This window comes from Electrona antarctica (genome assembly GCF_951216825.1).
Source record: "Electrona antarctica genome assembly, chromosome: 1".
Classification (NCBI taxonomy): Eukaryota; Metazoa; Chordata; class Actinopteri; order Myctophiformes; family Myctophidae; genus Electrona; species Electrona antarctica.
Window position 1 is genome coordinate 8027472 of NC_136806.1, and position 10000 is coordinate 8037471.

Consider the following 10000-nt stretch of genomic DNA (forward strand, 5'->3'; position numbering starts at 1 on the left):
GCACCGCACCGCACGGCACCGCGGCGGCCAGAAGAATCTCTGCCTTCCATCTAGCATCCTGATTGATTCCAGGGGAGAAGCAGCTGAGCCTGGCCAACAGCCTCACAGGCATGGAGGCAGAGCCAGAGAGAGAGAGAGAGAGAGAGAGAGAGAGAGAGAGAGAGAGAGAGAGAGAGAGGAGAGAGAGAGATGAGAGAGAGAGAGAGAGAGAGAGAGAGAGAGGGGAGGAGGAGGAGGAGGGTCAGATAGATAGATATATAGATATAAATGGCACTTCACATCTGTTGTGGGCTCAACAGAGTCAAGGGTCTCTCCTAAATCTTACTTGAGGAGAAAACATCTTTTAGACTTCAGGCAGCAGCCTGCGCTGCGCGTGGCCACACACACACACGTGCACACGCACACGTACACACACACGCGCACACGCGCACACGCACACGCACACACACACACACACCTCCTCCTTGTCCTTTTCATGCCGAGAGAAAAGGAAGAGGGAGAGAGAGAGAGGTGCCAAATCTGTGTTCCTTCGTGAACAACAGATTTCCAAGTGTACAATTGTTGCCGCTTCCGCGACGTGTTATGAACTCACAGATCTGCCATTTTCAGCACTCGACAGCGTCGACACGAAGGAGGAATCACGCTCAAGATTGAGTGGGAAAGAGAGAACCGAAGAACTCGCCAGTTAACGAAATCGCCGCAGCTTCATCGTTATGCTACATGATGTCTTCATCGTTATGCTAACATGATGTCTTCATCGTTTATGCTAACATGATGTCTTCATCGTTATGCTAACATGATGTCTTCATCGTTATGCTAACATGATGTCTTCATCGTTATGCTAACATGATGTCTTCATCGTTATGCTAACATGATGTCTTCATCGTTATGCTAACATGTCTTCATCGTTATGCTAACATGATGTCTTCATCAGTGTGTGTCAAACTCACAGATGTTATAGTTCATTTCCAAAGTGATCAAATTATTTTGTGCAATTAAATGGTCAGCTATAAATGATGATAAAAAGGTGAGTATGTGAATACCAATGATAAGTAGGCCTACCATTACCCATGTACCTGTGTAGATACTTCCTTAATGTTAACGAAGTCCACACCCACAACACCAGAGGGAGTGCAACGAATCATGTTCAACCCAGATTCGGCACAAACAAGGGACTAAATTATTTTCGCTCCTATGCCACCAAAATGTGGAACGCCCTACCAACAGTTATTAAGGACATGCGAATCCCTTGACTCCTTCAAAACCGCTCTCAAAGGGGCACCTACGGATGGCTGCAATTCGAAACTGGCCCCCGTAAAATCTGAATCCCCCCCCCACCGCCCCCCCTTTTCCCCCCCTCACTGTATATGTTCTTTTCCCTTTTTACCTCCATTATGATGAATTCCTGTACTGTTCTTTGTCTATATAGAAGTGTCTATTTGTACGTCTCTAAATGTTTTGATGAATTGAACATGGTGGACCCTGTTGTAAACAAGTGTAATGCTTAATTGGGTCGTCACTCACAGTTAACAGCCTTTGACAGACAGACAGACAGAGAGAGAGAGACAGACAGACAGACAGACAGACAGACAGACAGACAGACAGACAGACAGACAGACAGACAGACAGACAGACAGACAGAACAGACAGACAGACCAGACAGACAGACAGACAGACAGACAGAGACAGACAGAGAGACAGACAGAGAGAGAGAGAGAGACAGAGCAGTGTGGAGCTGAAGGGATGGGTTGGGGTGATATGATTTGTTTGTCGCTGGGATCCTCTGGCGTGACTAGTACACCACTTCAATATCGCTGACAAACACATAACTCAAAAATCAACGGGAATACTGTCGCTATGTTGGCCCACGTCTCCGCGCCGCTCCGCCTGCCAACTGGCACCCGTCGATTCTGTCTCTGTCTTTATGTCCGTCCGTCCGTGCTTCCGTCTGTCCATGCTCTCCCTTTTTCAATCTCTTCTTTTCTCTCTTTCAGGGAATTATGGGTCTGTTTGTTATACAATTAGCCTGCTGGGATGCGCTTCATGAATAAGCCCCGGAGAGCAGGCATGCAGTCAATCTCGCTCGAGTCTGTGTGTGACTGTGTGTGTGTGACTGTGTGTGTGTGTGTGTGTGTGTGTGTGTGTGTGTGTGTGTGTGTGTGTGTGTGTGTGTGTGTGTGTGTGTGTGTGTGTGTGTGTGTGTGCGTGCGCGAGTGCGTGTGTGTGATTGATGGAAGGGAGTAACGTAGTGTTGTAAAAGTGTCCTCCAGTTTGTCTGTCGGACCCCCCCTCCCCTCCCCCACATCTCCCACAAACACTATAAAGCACATCGTTGCAAACATGTGTCACTAAGCGCTCATACAGGCCTCCTCCTCCTCCTCCTCCTCCTCTCATACAGGCCTCCTCCTCCTCCTCTCCTCCTCCTCTCATACAGGCCTCCTCCTCTCATACAGGCCTCCTCCTCCTCCTCCTCCTCTCATACAGGACTCCTCCTCCTCCTCCTCCTCCTCCTCCTCTCATACAGGCCTCCTCCTCTCATACAGGCCTCCTCCTCCTCCTCCTCCTCCTCTCATACAGGCCTCCTCCTCTCATACAGGCCTCCTCCTCCTCCTCCTCCTCCTCTCATACAGGCCTCCTCCTCCTCCTCCTCCTCCTCTCATACAGGCCTCCTCCTCTCATACAGGCCTCCTCCTCCTCCTCCTCCTCCTCCTCTCATACAGGCCTCCTCCTCCTCTACCACTTTCTTTAACATGCATCTCTGAATGTATAGATTGAATCTGGATATTAGGCTTGCATCGTGTTATAGAATCCAGTTGACTGTCACTTTCAAATTTCACCATGTGGCTCTCACACTTTTCATGTCAAGGAAGGATATATAGTTGTATATATATCCCAATGCATTGCATAATAATCAGGTGTGAGCTCGTTGATCGGCTATTTTCAAATAGGGTTAAAGTGGATGAAACGGTTTTAATGGTATTTTAACCAGTTTTGCGGGAGCCCACGCCGAGAACAACCCAGTGCCAGATACAGTGGTGCAAAGTGAAAGCGAGAGTTAAATGACATAATACTATGAATCTACTGTTGTCAGTTTCCCAGCGCATGGTATAATTACACATTACACCGTAGGCATTCAGCAGATGCTCTCATCCAGAGAGACTTGCATGCGTGAGATCAGAATAATCAGTGTAAACATGAGCTGTGGTCAACAAACAACAAGGTACATGAACCGTCACAGACTGTAGGGTTCAGCAGAGGAAGATGCACTGCCTCAAAGAAGATATAGGATACCACCATGAACCTAGCATCCGTATACACGACAATGAACCTAGCATCCAAATACACAGCAATGAACCTAGCATCCATCTACACGACAATGAACCTAGCATCCAAATACACAGCAATGAACCTAGCATCCATCTACACGACAATGAACCTAGCATCCAAATACACAGCAATGAACCTAGCATCCATCTACACGACAATGAACCTAGCATCCAAATACACAGCAATGAACCTAGCATCCAAATACACGACAATGAACCTAGCATCCATCTACACGACAATGACCCTAGCATCCATATACACGACAATGAACCTAGCATCCAAATACACAGCAATGAACCTAGCATCCATCTACACGACAATGACCCTAGCATCCATCTACACGACAATGACCCTAGCATCCATCTACACGACAATGACCCTAGCATCCATCTACACGACAATGAATGAACCTAGCATCCATCTACACGACAATGAACCTAGCATCCATATACACAGCAATGGACCTAGCATCCATCTACACGACAATGAATGAACCTAGCATCCATCTACACGACAATGAACCTAGCATCCATATACACAGCAATGGACCTAGCATCCATATACACGACAATGAACCTAGCATCCATCTACACGACAATGAACCTAGCATCTGTCTACACGACAATGAACCTAGCATCCATCTACATGACAATGAACCTAGCATATACACAGCAATGAACCTAACATCCATCTACACGCCAATGCACCTAGCATCCATCTACACGCCAATGAACCTAGCATCCATCTACACAACAATGAGCCTAGCACTTGTCTGCACGACAATGACCCTAGCATCCATATACACAACAATGAGCCTAGCACTTGTCTGCACGACAATGACCCTAGCATCCATCTACACAACAATGAGCCTAGCATCTGTCTATACGACAATGAACCTAGCATCCATCTACATGACAATGAACCTAGCATATACACAGCAATGAACCTAGCATCCATCTACACGCCAATTAACCTAGCATCCATCTACACGACAATGAGCCTAGCACTTGTCTGCACGACAATGACCCTAGCATCCATATACACAACAATGAGCCTAGCATCTGTTGGAAAGAAAACAAGACATGAACCCATGGTAGTACCGACTCAACGCATCCTTTCTGGGTTTCCAATAGGCGGATTAAAGCTAAAATAAGATGAAAATGTGTTGTATGGCCAAGTCCTGCACGCACGCACGCCAGTTGAGACAAAGATGCCACTGTTTCCTAAACAATAAGACACAACATAAATTGATGATGTTGTAGAAACATTGATACTGCTTTTCCACATACTGCCAACCAGATGAAGAACTCACAGATTGAGGCCAATCCTGGGATAATATCTGAAAATAGCTAGAAGCTCTCGATATGTTGCAGCACAACATTATTTTCAGCTTGTAGATGGGCTATTTTCTCTGTGCAACATGGTTCCATAGATCAGGGGTTCCCAAACTTTTTTGGACCAGGTACCCCTTTTGGGGTAGACATTTTTCCAGGTACCCCCTCATCTGAAGCGGCCGCAGAAACCTTTCAAGTGTCTTTTTGTTGTTTCTGCAGCATGCGTCCTGCTGTTACTGTTTGGGGTCACGACAGGTTGACTGATGTTATAGTTTTAGTAATCATGTCAGCTATTGGCCCAAAGCAAACATGGGAGAAACACAATGAACACCACAAAAAATAAGTTTATTGCGCAACTTGGCAGAAATGACCACGTATATAAACATAATTTTAATGTTAAAAAAAGTTAATTTTATTTTTTATTTTTTTTCCTGGGAATTATTTCGGGTACCCCCTGGCTATGCGTCGCGTACCCCTAGGGGTCCGTGGACCCCACTTTGGGAACCGCTGCCATAGATGACATGCTGGCTTCTATGGGATCCAAACCTGACTGGGGCACCAAAAGGTGACGTGAAAACGCTGCAAAACTCTGACGTGAAAACTCTGATTCTGAAGAATCTGGGATTCAACCTGTGATGCAATCTCTCTCCCAAAGATTGTGGGAAGCTCTGAAGTTATTGTGAACGGGAAATTCATTAAAAATGTTTGTCTCAGCAATTCTCTTATTGATTCTAGACTAGAGGGACCTGACTGAGTGTACAAGTGGAACCAAATGGACCCTATACTTAAAATATGAACACTGATGATTTGGCAGTATACATTAGATTATAGGCTCCCAGAGACGATAACAAAATCATATCAAATGTGGATCCGTGGTCTAATGCATTATCAAACAGGGGATCCCTGAAATTAAATTAAATGAAATGAAAAAGGACGAGAATCACAGATTTAGCACTTTCTCTCTCGCAGAAGGTTGGATGTTTCTATGGCAACCAGATACATTGGGGGGGGGGGGGGGGGGTTCTATGCAATGCTAAAGTGCTTTATGTCTTTCAGAAAACATTTCCAGGTGCTCTGGATGTGTCATTGTTGTACGAGCGTAAAAGAAAAACAAACAACAACAAAGGAATATCTTTCGTAGACAACAGCTGTGCTATAATGGCAACAATGATCTGAAAAGCCCCTTTCGTTCTTTCGTTCTTTCTTTCTTTCTTTCTTTCTTTCTTTCTTTCTCGTGTTAACCCATTTTGGGGCGGGAACCCCCTTTGGTGTTTTAAGCATTGTGTTATACTTTAGCTATTGAAAAATAGCAGATCTACAAGCTCATAGCGCGGCACCGAGTGCCGTGCTATGAACTTGTAGGTCTGCTATTTTTAAAAAATCGTGAAAATGTAGTTCAAATCATTGAATATTTATTCTTTCAGAGCGTAACGTTTTTAACTCAAATCTTTGCTTCTGGGGGGGTCCCTGGAACAACATATTTTCAGATGGGGGTCGGCGGCCAATTACATATAATTCTAGGGCTCCTTGACATGAAATAGAATAGTGAGCACTACAACAGGGTTTTTCATGGATTTAGAAGACATTTGTAGAATCGTTCCCAGGTCAAAATGTGTTAAAGAGTGCTGGTATGCAGCGTGACGGTATCAGATAGAGCACATAACAATGAGCGCTGTAATCACAGTCATGTTACATATAATGAGCCCCGCCCTGCCCTGTCCTGTCCTGACACTGGCGTATTATCATATAATGAGCCCCGCCCTGCCCCGCCCTGCCCTGCCCCGCCCTGTCCTGTCCTGTCCTGACACTGGCGTATTATCATATAATGAGCCCCGCCCTGCCCTGCCCCGCCCTGTCCTGTCCTGTCCTGTCCTGACACTGGCGTATTATCATATAATGAGCCCCGCCCTGCCCCGCCCTGCCCCGCCCTGTCCTGTCCTGTCCTGTCCTGACACTGGCGTATTATCATATAATGAGCCCCGCCCTGCCCTGTCCTGCCCTGTCCTGTCCTGACACTGGCGTATTATCATATAATGAGCCCCGCCCTGCCCCGCCCTGCCCTGCCCCGCCCTGTCCTGTCCTGACACTGGCGTATTATCATATAATGAGCCCCGCCCTGCCCTGCCCCGCCCTGTCCTGTCCTGTCCTGTCCTGACACTGGCGTATTATCATATAATGAGCCCCGCCCTGCCCTGTCCTGTCCTGTCCTGACACTGGCGTATTATCATATAATGAGCCCCGCCCTGCCCCGCCCTGCCCTGTCCTGTCCTGACACTGGCGTATTATCATATAATGAGCCCCGCCCTGCCCTGTCCTGTCCTGTCCTGTCCTGTCCTGTCCTGTCCTGTCCTGTCCTGTCCTGACACTGGCGTATTATCATATAATGAGCCCCGCCCTGCCCCGCCCTGCCCTGTCCTGTCCTGTCCTGTCCTGACACTGGCGTATTATCATATAATGAGCCCCGCCCTGTCCTGTCCTGACACTGGCGTATTATCATATAATGAGCCCCGCCCCGCCCTGCCCCGCCCTGCCCCGCCCTGTCCTGACACTGGCGTATTATTATAATGAGCCCCGCCCTGTCCTGTCCTGTCCTGTCCTGTCCTGACACTGGCGTATTATCTCCAGGCCGGGTTGTGTTCACACTGGCAGTGAAAATCACTTCCCAACTATTCAGATTGGAATGTTTTACTAACAGCAAAAGCAACATTATGGAAACCGATTTATTTGCAAATCAGATTTGGGGACACTCAAACTCACCACAACCTCACAGAAACCTCACCACAACTCACAGCACCACAACCTCACCGTTATTATTTTAGCGCTGCACAAGCATGTTAATAAAATATCAAATCGGTCGGTCGGTCGGTCGGTCGGTCGATCGATCAATCAATCAATCAATCAATCAATCAATCAATCAATCAATCAATCAATCAATCAATCAATCAATCAATCAATCAATCAATCAATCAATCAATCAATCAATCAATCAATCAATCAATCAATCAATCAATGTCTATACAAAATTGATTTCAGCCACTTCCTTACACGGGTAAGCCTGTGATGTGAACACGACAAACCCAAAATGGTGTCATTGTGCACGTAATGTCCTCAAAGGCACGCATCCAACAAGCTTTGAACTGAGCAGATTGGACCTTCCGTTCCAGAGATAATGGCCAAAACATCTTGAAAACTGACACTTTTGCCGATTTTCGATCGCTGATTTTCGTTTGAGTTTTGGCCTTTGTCGCTGTCGTTTTTCTGCAATAACACAGGCTAGGAAGGTCGACAAACTAGATACTGTAGTAAAGTTCTCTTCACGCTGCATCCATCACATCCACTTCCATGTCCGTCGGCCTTACCGTTGGGCCACTAGGGGCATTTTCAAAGGAACTCGAGGCTCTGCCCGGCCCGACTAATTAGTCGGGCCGGGTCAGGTATAGGGTCGTGTTCAGGCAGAATTTGAGACCTCTAGAACAAAGTGTCAGCTCAGCTCTCTCACCTTGACAGGCCCCGTCCTGGTCCTCCTCGTACCCCGGGCTGCAGAGACAGCCCCCGATGGGGACCAGCCACTCCCCGTCGGCGCCGCAGTACATCTTGGGCTCCTCCCTCTCCTCGGAGCGGTTGACGCAGGAGCCGCGCACCTCCACCAGCGACGAGGTGTCCTGGCCCGTCACCGTGTCGGGGAAGGTGGCCAGGTTGCGCACCGTCAGCGGGCAGGTCTTGTAGAAGACGCGCACGGACACCAGCGCGATGCAGGCGCCCACGTCCTGGAAGGCCAGGTAGAAGCCCTTCCGCGCTACCGCCACCTTCACGTCGCGCACCTCCGTGTTCAGCTTCATGATACGGTCGCCCACGTCCACCTGTAGGGGGGGGACACAACAAAAACGATGGAGTTTTACACCTGGAAACCCAACCCAATCTCACCCAAACACGGTGAAATAACACGGATAAATCTGTACATACACAAATAGAAAACCCCAAAACTGAGGTGTCCCCCCCCCATAGATCGCGACAGAGGGGCGCCGTCTCAAGCGAACTTGAGCAAACGAGAGACACCACAGAGCGAGCTATAAGCGAGCCAGATCCATATATGAACCCTGGGCTGGGCAGGGGCCCTGTCCAGAGCCCAGGTTTTTTGTGGCGGTTCTGGACAACCGTGGGTCCGACCGACTCGACACCGGGCACAGCACTCCCTGTGGGGGTGTGGAACGCACGTGTCGAATTTGAAGTCGGTGGGGCGAACGGTTCTCGAGACAACGGTTCACGTACGTACAGACAGACAGAGACGTGGTGCATTTATAGATAGATTATTATTATTATTGACATAAGCCATTTCACATTGATTGACAAACTGGGCACTGCACTGGCAGTCTAGTGCCCACCAGCCCGGGCACTATAGAGCGTGGAAAGGTTTGTTAGACGGAGAGGCGTTGAGCGTGGGAGCCGATCATTTCTGTTGACCGTAAAAAAAAAGTACAGCAACATCCACGCTTAGATAATAGTTTGCTGGGAACTGTTGTAATCTTAATGTGCTTGTGGAATGAACGGATGGATGAATGGATTCTTGTGTGTGTGTCATTACAGTCAAGAGTGTCTCACGCTCATGTTTAGCTCCTCGCGGCTTTTTGAACATCCTAAATGCAGCCACAAAAACTTGTGAAATGGGACATGCTGAACTAGAAACTTCCTCCACTCGTGAGTCGTGACTAATGGCTCTTAATTCCTACCCCGGACAGAAGCTTCCTCAGCAGTTCTGGGGAGAATTCTTCTCAATTCACAGCTCACATTGTATTGTCTGGAGATAAGGACTAATGTGTTAAACATCTGAAGTTGTCCCTCGTCTGTTGCGTTGCATTTAAATAATGATAAAAAATACAACTCTCCAAAACTCCAGTTAACAAACACGGTCGTAAAAATGAGAAGCTACTCAAACTGTACCATACAATAAAATCCTGCTCTGATACAATACACCACAATAAAGCCCTAAATTGCAAAAAGGGGAATGAAAAAAAAACCTCAACAACAACCGATGCAACAATAAAATGGAACAGTATAGAAACGGCTGCTTTAAGAACTACTTTCAAACATGACACTGATTTATGGGAGCTGCAGCCGAGTGAAAACGGATTTAGTTCAAATTCATTCAGTTCACTGGCTCTCTCCCCGGGTCTGTTTTTATTTATTTCACCCATGTGATTCCCATTAAAACCCAACCCCAACACAGTAAAAACCCTGGGTGTTCGTTTGAACTCTGGGTAGACCCTTTGCGGGTCCATTTGGTTACATTTGCGCACTTCCCACAGTTCAAATGAACACCCAGGACTTTTTAGCGCTATAAC

The 10000-nt window shown here is 47.3% G+C and overlaps 1 pseudogene across 1 annotated transcript in view; it reads right to left on the reverse strand.

Moving 5' to 3' along the window:
- LOC306927630 (ephrin type-A receptor 4-A-like) overlaps positions 1-10000 on the reverse strand; it is an 86623-nt pseudogene that overhangs the window by 61762 nt on the left and 14861 nt on the right. The window contains exon 5 of the transcript XR_013792490.1: positions 8161-8521. The product of XR_013792490.1 is annotated as an ephrin type-A receptor 4-A-like (transcript). The remainder of the gene's footprint in view (positions 1-8160; positions 8522-10000) is intronic.